The sequence below is a fragment of the Vicugna pacos genome, chromosome 11 (assembly GCF_048564905.1).
Source record: "Vicugna pacos chromosome 11, VicPac4, whole genome shotgun sequence".
NCBI lineage: Eukaryota > Metazoa > Chordata > Mammalia > Artiodactyla > Camelidae > Vicugna > Vicugna pacos.
Window position 1 is genome coordinate 51,038,285 of NC_132997.1, and position 12,332 is coordinate 51,050,616.

Sequence of the window (12,332 nt, forward strand, 5' to 3'; positions counted from 1 at the left end):
ACACCTGCACCCCAATGTTCATAGCAGCACTATTTACAATAGCCAAAACATGGAAACAGCCTAAATGTCCATCAACAAGTGACTGGATGAAGAAGAAGTGGTGTATTTATACAATGGAATACTACTCAGCCATAAAACCTGACAACATAATGCCATTTGCAGCAACATGGATGTCCCTGGAGAATGTCATTCTAAGTGAAGTAAGCCAGAAAGAGAAAGAAAAATACCATATGAGATCGCTCATATGTGGAATCTAAAAACAAACAAACAAACAAAGCATAAATACGAAACAAAAACAAGACTCATAGACATAGAATACAAACTTGTGGTTTCCAAGGGGGCGGAGGGTGGGAAGGGATAGATGTGATTTCGAAATTGTAGAATAGATAAACAAGATTATATTGTATAGCACAGGGAAATACACACAAGATCTTATGGTAGCTCACAGAGAAAGAAATGTGACAATGAATATATATATGTTTGTGTATAACTGAAAAATTGTGCTCGACACTGGAACTTGACACAACATTGTAAAATGATTATAAATCAATAAAAAATGTTAAAAAAAGAAGTTATGGTGTGTGTGTATATATGTATGTATGTATATATATATGTATGTATGTGTGTATACATATAATGGAATATTATTCAACCATAGAAAAGAATAAAGAAATGCTATTTACAGAAACATGGATGGACCTGGAGACTATCACACTAAGAGAAGTAAGCCAGAAAGAGAAAGAAAAAATACCTTATGATATCACATATTTGTGGAATCTAAAAAAAAATGACACAAATGAACTTATTTACAAAACAGAAGCCGACTCACAGACATAGAAAACAAACTTATGGTTACCAGGGGGAAAGGGAGAGGGTGGAGAAATAAACTGGGAGTTTGGGATTTGTAGTTACTAACTGCTATATATAAAATAGATACCCAAAAAGGTCCTATTGTATGGCACAGGAAACTATTCAATACCTTGTAATAGCCTACAATGAAAAAGAATATGAAAAGGAATATATATATATAAATGAATCACCATGCTATACACCAAAACTAACACAACGTTGTAAACCGACTATAGTTCAGTAAAAAATAAAAAATAAAACAAAGCACATCTCAATCTGGATGCTACATTTTCATCAGAGAAACGATCAGTATTTACATTTCATAAAATCTACATCAGAAAGATACTCATGTTGTTCTAAACATACAAAAGTTTTCTAATAAGTGAATCAAATATCCATTTTAAAATTAAAATTTAATTTTAAATTTAAATGAATTAAAATTAAAGCTTATTTTAACAAAATAAAATTTAAAAATTGACACTGAAATTTCAGTTTCTTAGTCACTCCAGCCACACTTCAAGTGCTCAGTAGTCACTGCGGCCAGCGGCTGGCCTCTCCTGAATACACCGGTTACCTACCCTTCTGTCCCTTCACCCAGGTGTCCTCTCCTCCCCTCCACACCTCTAAGCTCTGTATCTTCCCCAGACCCCATCTCGTTCACCCTACCCTAACCATCCCTGCCTCTCACTGTGGCCTGTCCTTTTCTGTTCCTATAGCCTGTGAGGGCCGTTTGTCACCACACGGAAAGCCAGCAGCAGAGTGGGACCAAGACCTGCTCTTCCCCTCCCCCAGCTCTCTTCCTACGCCCCTTCTCCCTCTTCCTCCCAGAACTGGCCCAGGCCTGCAGGGAGGCAGACACAGCCAGCATGCTCTGTGCCCTCACTGACTCCCTTTTCTGAGGCTTTCCAGGACTTGCCCTTTTGGGGGTTGGTGGGGCATGCAGCCCTGCTCTCATTCTTCACAAGGCTGAACTCAGGAGCAGGGAGAGAGGCAGTTTAGGGTGGTGATGGAGGTCATAGGAGGCACTGATGCTCACCCACAGAGGGAGGGGTAGTTACCCCAGGACAGCCCCTGCCTGGATTCTAACTCTAGGCACACCAACCTCTCTGAACCTCAGTTTTTCCCTCTGCCCAATGGGATCTCCTCATTCTCTGAAGACGGTGTCCTCTGAAGGGACAGCAGGGTGGGCTCCCCAAATCCAGAACACACCTGGGGCTGTTTCCATTAACACCTGAGGCTCTGCTCAGCCATGCCCTGGGCCTATTCCTATAGAAGCCACGTTCAATCCAGAGGGGATGTGAGGCCCCGTCACCATCAGCTCCTCCCCTGTCAATCCCCCATCCAAAGAAGAACCAGCTCTTTCTGTCCCTCAGTTACTTCCCCCTGGGGGGCCTTTTGTCCCATTCTGGCCAATGAGCTTGGATGCTGTCCTATGAGCTCCAAACATTGAATGGATCAGGGTCTCCAACCCTTTCAAGTAAGTACTTACACTTTCCCTCTGTCTCCTGTGGCTCCTGCCAGTCAAAATCATTTCAAACCTAACTTTTTGCAGTTGGTTTGCAAAAACAGTAAATGTGTTACATATGCATTTCTAAGTTGAACAGATCTACCTCATCTCTGGCTGTTCTTAGAGCTGTCCCATCCTTTATCCCAGATATTAGTTACACAGCCATGTCAAGACAAGGACATGGAGGCACCTAGCATAATGCCTGGCACATCTCAGGGGCTTGATGAGTTGAAAGAACACATTGACTTAGTCCCCTATCAGTAAGTCAGAGTTCCTCCCATCAGCTGGATCCTTTAGGGCACAGGGTGGAAATGTGAAAGAAGGATCCAGGATGGGCACATAGTGGGTGCCTGGCATAACTGTTAGCTGAACTTTTAGATCTTCCCAGAGCCACGGCCCATCCTGCAAAGAAGCGTAGAGCCAACTGTCCATGGTGACTGCTGGCCAGCAGTTACCAAGATTGTGCCAACACAACACTCCCTGGAGACAGACCCTGCTCTAAGGCAGGAACACCGGGGCACTTGCTTTCCAGCCACAGAATTGCTAGCTGTCACTAGAGCCTGGAGGCATGAATGTGCCCACCACGTTCAGTTCTTTTGAAAGTTGTACTTATTATGGGTAGGAAAAAAGAACCCATTATGTCATCACTTCTTTTTTTTTTGGATTGTATAAAACAAGATGTGTTAACTTCCTTCTGGCTGCCTTTACCCAGTCACTGTAGACAACCAACCTTCTAACCTCTGTTAACAGCCTCAGGGTGCTGTCTTAATCAGGATCTAAGATTATATAGACATGTCAGTTTATATCAGCATGGCTATAATAGCTATTTTAAAAACAAAAAATGCTTTATACACTTTATACTGGGGTACAACTTGCTTTCCCAGTTAACATCATCATGTTATTAACACACAAAGATCTCCATTACTCTCTTCAGTGCTTACGTGGTGTTCCACAGAATGGATACATCATCATTTGGTGAGCTAGTCCATCAATGGACACTTGAGTTGTTTTCAGGTGTGTGTGTGTGTGTGTGTGTGTGTGTGCGCGCGCGTGTGCGTGCGTGAACACAAGCAATGCTTCAAGGCCACCTAGGCTAGTTGACCTTGCAAGACAGAAACTGCCATCTCTTGGCTGCACCTGATGTCCCTGCCACCAGCCTTGTCAATGGGTGTTGTAAGTCCTGGGGATGTTGGGGACCTGGGTGGGAGTGTGGATGGTGCAGCACACTCTGCCCACTGCTGGGAAGATGGGCAGGCAGGGTATGCAGAATGGCAGCAGCCTCCAGGTCTCCTGAGATTCTGTCGGTATCACAGGTTCTGACTCCCTCCCGGATGCACCCGGCATCCCAGTCTCTGCAGGGAGAGCCAGCAGTGGTGAGGCATAGGAGAAGCTCCTACCTAGAGCCATGAGGATGAAGTAAAGCAGTGTCCCTGAAGGCCCAGACTGGGGACACTAATTAATTCAGGATAACTTGGTACCAAGAGAGGGAGACCATGTTTCGGAAGGCACAGGCAGGTCTAGGAATGGCTTCCGAAGGGTCTCACAGTCCTGGCCTGGCCTTGGGCCCAGCTGCTGGCCCAGCTGCTGTGGGCAGATAGAGCTGAGGTTGGGGTGGCTTGGCACTGACCCCCAGTCCCTGAGGAGCCAAAGGAGAAGCTGCCAGGCTTGACAGAGAGGGTGGAGGGAGCCCCACACCCAATGTCTGTGGTCACAGCTCTGGATGTGGATGAGGCAGGTAGGGGAGGCAGTACCATGTCAATACCCCCCACCTGCCTGCAGGAGGGAGTGTGTATGGGGTTGGCTGCCAGCTCCCTCCAGCTTGGAGGATGGCGCTGGGGCTGCCAAGGGGTCGAGGAGGGGATAGGTTAGAGGCATCTAGGGACTTGGGAGGAGGGGAAATGCTATTAAAAAAGTAATTTGTTGTGTGTATTTTTTCTGATTACAAAAGCAATGCATATTCATTGTAGAAAATTTGGAAAAGAGAGATAAGTACAAAAAGCAAATAAAACCCCTCTTAATCTCCCCATTCAGGGACAGTCACTTTCATACCCAGTGTGATGGTTAAGAGCCCAGGCTTGGGGCCTAAGTACCTGGGCTTGAATCCTGATTCTGCCACTAAAACGAGCTGTGTGACCTTGGACAAATGCCTTAACGCCTCTTTACTTCTCTCCCAGCATTGCTATGAGGACAATGTGAATATGCCTGAAGCTCTTGGCACACAGAGAGTGCCCACTAAGTGTTAGCTGTTGTTTTGATAACAAACCCCCTCTTCACCTCCACCTGAATGACTGACAGTTTCCTCAAACTCACCCAGGCTAGAGCAGGACTGCTGGGTTCACCCCACTCAAAAGTCTGTCCCTTAGCTTTCCCTGTCACAGGACATGGTGCCCCCAGCACTTGAGTGTTCGGCACTTGACTTGTCATTGATGCCTCTTTTGGATGTCAACCAGTCCACCAGAGGTCCCCTTCTGGGTCAGAGATCAGGAGGAGGAAGCAGAGGAGGAGGAAGGGGCAAGAGGGAAGAAACAGTGGCCCTTAGGAAGGGGGAAGTCAAGGAAAGACAGAGGAGTAAGGAGAGAAAGAAACAGTTATCACTCTCCTGCCTGGGTGAACACAGGCATACCCTTCCCCTCAGCTCAGGCCCTCCTGCCCAAACCTGCTGCACCTCTCCCTGGCAGGCACCCTGCACACTCGGGCCCCAGCCCCCTCCCCTTGGCCCAGGCCACAGCCCCGCCTCTCCATTCTCTGGGTCCTGTCAATAATTCATGGCTTGCAGGCTACGATAACTATCAATAATGCACAGGCAATAATGTTCTACAGCTCTCTGCACAACTGTGTTACTCCTTAATGTATGTGGGGCTGGGTCCAGGCCTGCTCACCATTCCTCCCTCAACAGGACCCCCAGTGGCTCATGAGAAGAGCTGGGCTGGCCAAGGAGGAAAGGAGCTGGGTGTCAGGTTGGGAGGCCAGCTCTGCCCACCTCCCAGAGCTGCCTCTTCCTAGCCCATCCTCAGGCCATTCCTCAGGCTCCCATTCCTCAACTCCAGGCAGGACCTGCCTCTCAGTTCTAATACTCAAACAGGCAGGGAGCACACCACAGCCCATTCCTGTGGGCAGATGTCAGTTTATTCAGTTCTAATCTCACAACCTCACTTGTTAGAATCTGTTTCCTCACCTGTAAAATGGGGCTGCTGATACCCTCTCCCAACAACCCACCACACTTCGCAGTGGTTCAGGAAGCCAGTAGGATATCGCCTTGGAGAGCTGGGAAAGCACTTTCCAAGCCAAGACTGCCAGGTGGATGCCTTGCGTGGTCGTTACTGCCATGTAAGCAGCACCTGGGCCAGACACTTTGGGGAATGGATAGGATGGGGGTGAGACAGAAATACACAGACCCTGCCCTCAGAGGGCTTCCTAGAGGGGCCAGGCAGGCAATGTACAGTGAATGAAGCTGGCTCGGTGTGAGGCTGTAGGGAGTGGTGAGGACTGTGGAGAATTGGAGATGCATGTTCTGTCTAAAATACATGTCTATTACTTGGCAATAGCAGACGGTGCCATGTAGGTAAGTGGGTGTAGGGTTACCATGTTCATGTACATATCAAGGGGGAGTGGGAATGTGGGTTTTTATGAAAAATATCTCCTGATTTTTAAATGTGGGTTAAAAATTGGAAATGTGGGGCACTGGCACAGCAAATCCATCAATGGACCAAATCTGATCCTGGCTACTACTTTAACCTACAAACTGGGTGATTTCTCTGTGGTTTTCTACCCAAAGAACAAGCCCAGCCAGTTCAGAGTAACTGAAGGAGTTTATACTGGGAGTCAGGGAGCCTGGGACTAATCCAGGCACCACCAGCCGTGTAGGTTATGAGTTTTCTTCTCTGAGCCTCACCCTCTCCTCTATATAACTGGAGTGCTGGGCTTGGTGGTGGATGAGGCCCCTTGCAGCTTTAAGGCTAGTGTGGAAATGTTCTGAACTTCCAGACGGGGTGGCCAGAGTCTAGAAGCTTGGCTTTCATCAGGTGTCACAGGCCAGGTAGTGTGGGGTGGGGGAGGAAAGGGCTTGGGGGCACCCCCAGTAGGAGAGGAGGGGGTGGCACCACACACATTCAGGCTTCACCAGGGTCTGTAGGCCACAGCCCTTGGGTCACTCTTTGGGAGCCCCTCACAGGTAAGACCACCTGAGTATGGGGCTCTCTTTGGTTTTTGGTAATTCGGCCCTCCAGGTAGGGTTTAAGTCAACCTCTCTACAGCTAACTTCTGTCTCTGACAAATTGTGCTGCTCACACTAACAATGAGGGGTGGGCCCTCTCCTTGCTGAACTTGTTATTTCATTGTCATGTCAAAGCCTCACTACAACCCTATGAAGTAGCATAATCCCCATTTAAGACAGATTTTTAAAAACTCACATAAGCAAAAACCCCACTAAGGCTCAGAGAAGGTAAGCAATTTACCCAAGGTCACAAAGTGAAAGACAGTGAATGTGAGAACCCTAAGTCACACCTAAGTGTGTCCAGTTCCAAATCTCAATCTCTTATCACATTCTTCTGCTCCAAGCAGGTGTGAGGTTCGTGGCATGTGGTTTCCTATGCTGCCTGGGGCAGGACTTGCTGGGAGTGAATGGGAGAGTCACGGAGAGAAGACTGTCCACCATGTGCAGAGTGAGGATGAAACCACAGGGAGGCCACAGGGAGCCACAGGAATGGGAGAGTCATGGAGAGAAGACAGCCCACCATGTGCAGAGTGAGGATGAAGCCACAGTGAGGATGAAGCCACAGTGAGGATGAAGCCACAGGGAGCCACAGACATGGTCTCTTGAGTGCCTCACAACTGTCTGAGGGTGGAGGCAGAGCACATCACATCCATTGTCCAGAGGAGCAGGTTGAGGCCAGCATGGAGCTTAGCCCTAATAGTAGCAGAGCTCTGGGACAGCAGGGGAAGAGCACAGCTCTGGGGATAGTCCGTCTGGACTGGGATCCTGGCTCTGCCAGCTCCCTAACTCAGAGCCGGGGTCCCCTCCTCACTGGGGAGGCCTGTTGTGAGAATTCAGGCAGATGGCATACATGGAAGCGCCTGGGTCCTGTTAGGTCCTCAGTAAGCATTTGTGTATGAAAGGAAATAGGAAGAGAAGACAAACTTTTTAATTACCATTCCATTTCCCCTGGTATCTTGGCTGCAGAGAGGAACATGGTGGTCATTAAAATAAGGTGACTTGCATTGTATACTACTAGGTTGTTTGATGGGATGGACTGGTTTAAAAACACAATTTTTAAAAAAGAAAAGGAAAAGAGAAGAAAAAGAAAGCTAAGGTGAGGCTGCGGGTCCCAGACTTTCAGCAGAATTGACAGTGGGAAAATGCTGGTGGGTGGGGAGGGTTGCAGGAGATTGAGGCCTTACAGGGGAGGGGTCTGCTAGTGGGGCTGCTGGCTTGCCCCCTGGCTGTAAAGTCACCTGTGAGCCCATCCTGGAGATAAGACTTCTATTTGAGGACAGCCAGTCCCTGGAGGTAGGGTTTGAAAGACTTACCCAGGCCTGGAGCTAGAGTCAGGCAGGTCAGGCGGGTCAGGCAGCACAGGCAGCTGGGCTGTCCTGGGGCTGACTGCCTGCCTGGGGAGGGGCCCTGCTGGCTGAGTCTGAGGCCGAGGGGGACCTGAGAGTCAAATGAATCACTCTGAAGGACTCTGGCTATTTAAATTGCTCTTTAAAAAAACCACAATAAGACCTCACACCTGTTAAAACGGCAGTCATTGAACAGAGCACAAATAACAAATGTTGGTGAGGATGTGGAGAAAAGGGAACCTGTGTACATTGTTGATGGGATGTAAATTGGTGAAGCCACAGTGGAAAACAATATGGAGGTTTCTCAAAAACCTGAAAATGGAACTACCTTATTACCTAGCAATTCCACTCCCGGTTATACATCTGAAAAAAAAACCGAAACCACTAATTCACGAAGATACATGCATCCCAATGTTCCTAGCAGCATTATTTGCAATTGCCAAGATATGGAAGCAACTTAAGTGTCCATCAACAGATGAATGGATAAAGAAGATGTGAGAGAGAGAGAGAGAGAGAGAAAGAGAGAGAGAGAGAGAGAGAGAGAGAGAGAGAGAGAGAGAGAGAGAGAGAGAATACTACTCAGCCATAAAAAAGGACATTTTGTCATTTGTAACAACAGAGATGGACCTGGAGGGTATTACGCTAAGTGAAATAAGTCAAAGAAAGGCAAATACTGTATGGTATCACTTATTGTGAAATCTAAAAAATAAACGAGTGAATTGAACAAAGCAGAAACTGACTCTCATAAAGAGAACAAACTAGTAGTGACCAGTGGAAAGAGGAAAGGGGGGAGGGGCAAGATAAGGGCAGGGAATTAAGAGACACAAACTATTATGTGCAAACTAAATAAATTACTAGGATGTGTTGTACAACACAGGGAATATAGCCAATATTTTATAATAACTATAAATGGAATATAACTTTTAAAAATTGTGAATCACTATGTTGTACACCTGAAACACATAATGTTGTACATTATCTATACCTCAATTAAAAAAAAGAAATAAGCAATGGAAAAAATTACTTTTATTTCTCCTCACTCATTTTTAGACTCATCTTACTACTTTATACCACACAGTCTTATATCGATGCCAGCTTGATCAGAGCAATATGTTAATACCTCAAGCAAAGGTCCAAGTTCTAGCTTAATTAGGGGAGCAGGCAAAGTTGCTCTAATGAAGCCCAGAGAGGTGACACCATGTGTCCAGGTCACATAGCAAAACAGGCTTGAGTTCTGAAGAGGAAATTGCTCATCATAACCCCCTGTTCCAGCCCCAGTTCCCCTTAAGGCCACATGTGCAATTGTATTTTTCCAGGTAAGCCGCGTCTGGGAGGGGCACCCTGGGGTCCTGTCTCCACACCTGCAGCCTGGCCCTTTCTGCAATATTCATCTGGCTCTTATCAATGTTTCATCTGCTTTCTATCCCACATCACCCCTGCTACCGTATTCTCACATTTGAGCTTGGGATCATGAAAAATAGATGTGTTTACTCCACCCATCCTTTTCCAGGTTGGGGCCCTAACAGGAAGTGATCTTGTTCAAATGTTCTCCCAGTCACCAGATTCCCTGGCTCCCAACACCTCCTGCCCCAACAGGGCTCAGAAAAGGATACTAAATGTACCTTGCTTCTGGACTTGGCTTTCATCTTTTCAAAGCTCACTTCTGCATACCGTCTGTATTTCTGGCAGGCAGGAGAGTGGTCATCTTTGACCACTGGGTTCAGAGACACTAACCCACTTGCCCAATGCCACACAGGAAATTTTTAATGGTGGTGAAGGGGCAGGAGACAGCTCTGACAGCTGTTATTCCTCTGATCTCTTAATTTGGACTATCCTTCTACTGATGTCCTCCCAAAGCTGCATCCTCTAACAGAATGGGCTCCTGAGGCCCGAGCTCTTTCCTTTTTATCACATGATAGAAAAAATAACATCTAGAAGGGAGAGAAGAGGCAGGAGGAAGCTGAGGCTGGTTACTCAGCGTTGGTCACATCATGCCCCTCCTCAGAGACCTACAGTGGCTCCCAGTGTCCACGAGGAAATCTTAATCCCTCAGTTTTGCAAGGAAGGCCCTTTGCAAAACTGGGCCCAAGCCACCTTTCCACTCTCTCTCACTTCTCCTCTCTCCAGTAGTCACACTGGGAGGTTCACCTTTCCAGGAACCCTGTCTGCACTGCCTCCCCTTTAGTGGAACTGCCCCATCCCTGCTGGTCTCTTTCTCCTCCTGATTTAGACCAGAGATTCTCCCACCTACCAATGGTTCTGTGCAGAGAACCCCCTGATGCCTGGGTCCTGCCCCAAGAATCTGCTTAAATTGGTCTGGGATGGAGCCTGGGCATCAGTATCTTAACCTCCGAGACACTTGGTAAACTACAAGCTTCTTTAAACAATAAAACATACCGCCCACAATCCGCCTGAGAATGTACTTTACCAGGGCAGGAAGGAGAAGTTTTAAAAGCTTGATTTTGTATCTAATTTAAGTTTCACCCCTCCTCTTGAAAGCTGGTGGGCTTGTTTTCCAGAACTGGGGAGATGGCTTGCCTAATGACTGGGCCAGCCTCCCTGACTGGCTGACTTTCCTTCTCTTCAGGTCCGGGGGTGGAAGGACCTGCAAAAGGCAACAGGAGGGGCTCCCCACTGCTACCTGCATTCGCCCGTTTTCCTGTCATTCCCCCACCAGGCTGTAAACTCCTCTCCACTAAGGGCCGTATCTTTTACCACCACCTCCCAGTACTTAGCACAGCACCTGCCACACCATAGGCACTCAAAAAATGTTAGATAAACCAATGACAGATGTTGTCCAACCCCAGCAAGTGACTTACCAGTGTGCCTGAGGGAGCTGGTGGCACACCTGGGCCTGGGACCCATCTTCTCTGATGTCCAGGATGGGCTCTCCACTTTCCCTACACCCTCTTCTTCTGCCTGTCTTCTCCCATCAGCAGTGACTCCACTCGGGAAGCCCAGAAGTAGGAAAAATAGAGGTATATTCTCAAGAGACATCAGTACCCCCGGGGCTTGCTGACCTTACTGGCCCCAAAGACATTCAAGACCAAGGCAGGCCACTGTCCTCACCCAATCCCGAGGATCAACCCCCAAATACTAAAACTATTCCGATAAACCCAGCTCCATCTGTGCTGGTATTCAAGGGGAGACAAAGGCCCTTTACATTTCTGAAAATTCTAGAACGGAGGTTCTCAATGTATGGGCCTCACGCTAGCATTATTGGTACCACGTGGAAACATGTTTGAAATGTAAATTCTCCAATCTTACCCCAGACCTGCTGAATCAGAAACTCAGGGGATGGGGCCCAGCAATCATGGTTTAATGAGACTCCCAGGTGATTCTAATGTATGTTAAAGGCTCAAGAACCACGGTTCCAGAACCACTAGCAGGATCACGGCCCTATAAAAACCTGCACGCAAAGCCTTGGCTGGACAGCCAGATCGGTGTGCTGCGTGCTGCGTGCTGCGTGCTGCGTGCTGCGTGCTGCGTGCTGCGTGCTGCGTGCTGCGTGCTGCGTGCTGCGTGCTGCGTGCTGCGTGCTGCGTGCGCCGCCTGCTGCCATTCACCCTCAAGGCCTAGCAGAACTTTTGGGGAACGCTCGTCTACCTACCCAATCCCAGACCATGGCAGCCTCCAGTGAGCGGCTGAAGTGACCTGTGTCTGCGTGAAGCCAGTAACCCCCTTGGGCCGTGTCTGGTTAAGGAGTGCTGACTGAACTGGAAGGTGGCCGTACCTGGCTGGGTCTGGAGAGGACTCTTGGTTCTACGAGAGCTGTGACCTAGGGAATACAGTCACAGTGGTGACTGAAGATGAAGTTCTGATTGGAGGCTCAGACCCGCGGACTTGGGATCCTGACCCTGGTGCTGATGGTTGCTTCTCCAGGTGATGTGCTTGCTCCAGGCTGCATGAACACAACTGGCTTGTGACTGGCTACTTGAGTTTGGGTTAAGGACAATGTGGGAACTCGGAGAACCAGTCTGCCCTCAGCACAGTGTTACTTAGTGGCCAGTGCTCCCAGTGGGAGGCCACTGGCTTGGGCACAGGTCCTGAGAATGTGGGTCATGCCTGTCAGCCCCCTGCCATCCCCTCTTCCTGTTCCTGTTGGGTGGGGCCTGGTAGCCTCTCCTGGGGGAAGAAAGTCTTGGGCAGTTCTGATTGGAGGAGATAAGTAGATCTGGTACTCAGCCCAGCAGCCTAGATAGAGGCTTCCCAGCCACTTAGGGGAAAGGACTGGTGGGATGAGAAGTCCCCAGGCACAGCTGTGCAGGGTTCCCACCAGATGAAGGGTGGAGTAAGGAGAAAGGAAGCTGGAGCTTGGGCCAGCGTCTGTGGCCTGGGCTTGAAGGGAACCTAATGGCAGCCTTGGAGTACAGCTGGAACAGACCCCTATGGTTGGAGGGGTTGGCTGCTGGGTGCA

The 12,332-nt window shown here is 48.4% G+C and overlaps 1 long non-coding RNA gene across 1 annotated transcript in view; it reads left to right on the forward strand.

Annotated features, from left to right (window-relative positions):
* The first annotated feature begins 11,520 nt into the window (after nt 1-11,520).
* Nucleotides 11,521-12,332, forward strand: part of LOC140699795 (uncharacterized) — a 153,277-nt gene continuing 152,465 nt past the window's right edge. The window contains exon 1 of the long non-coding RNA XR_012078034.1: nt 11,521-11,797. This is a non-coding gene — a long non-coding RNA (uncharacterized lncRNA). The remainder of the gene's footprint in view (nt 11,798-12,332) is intronic.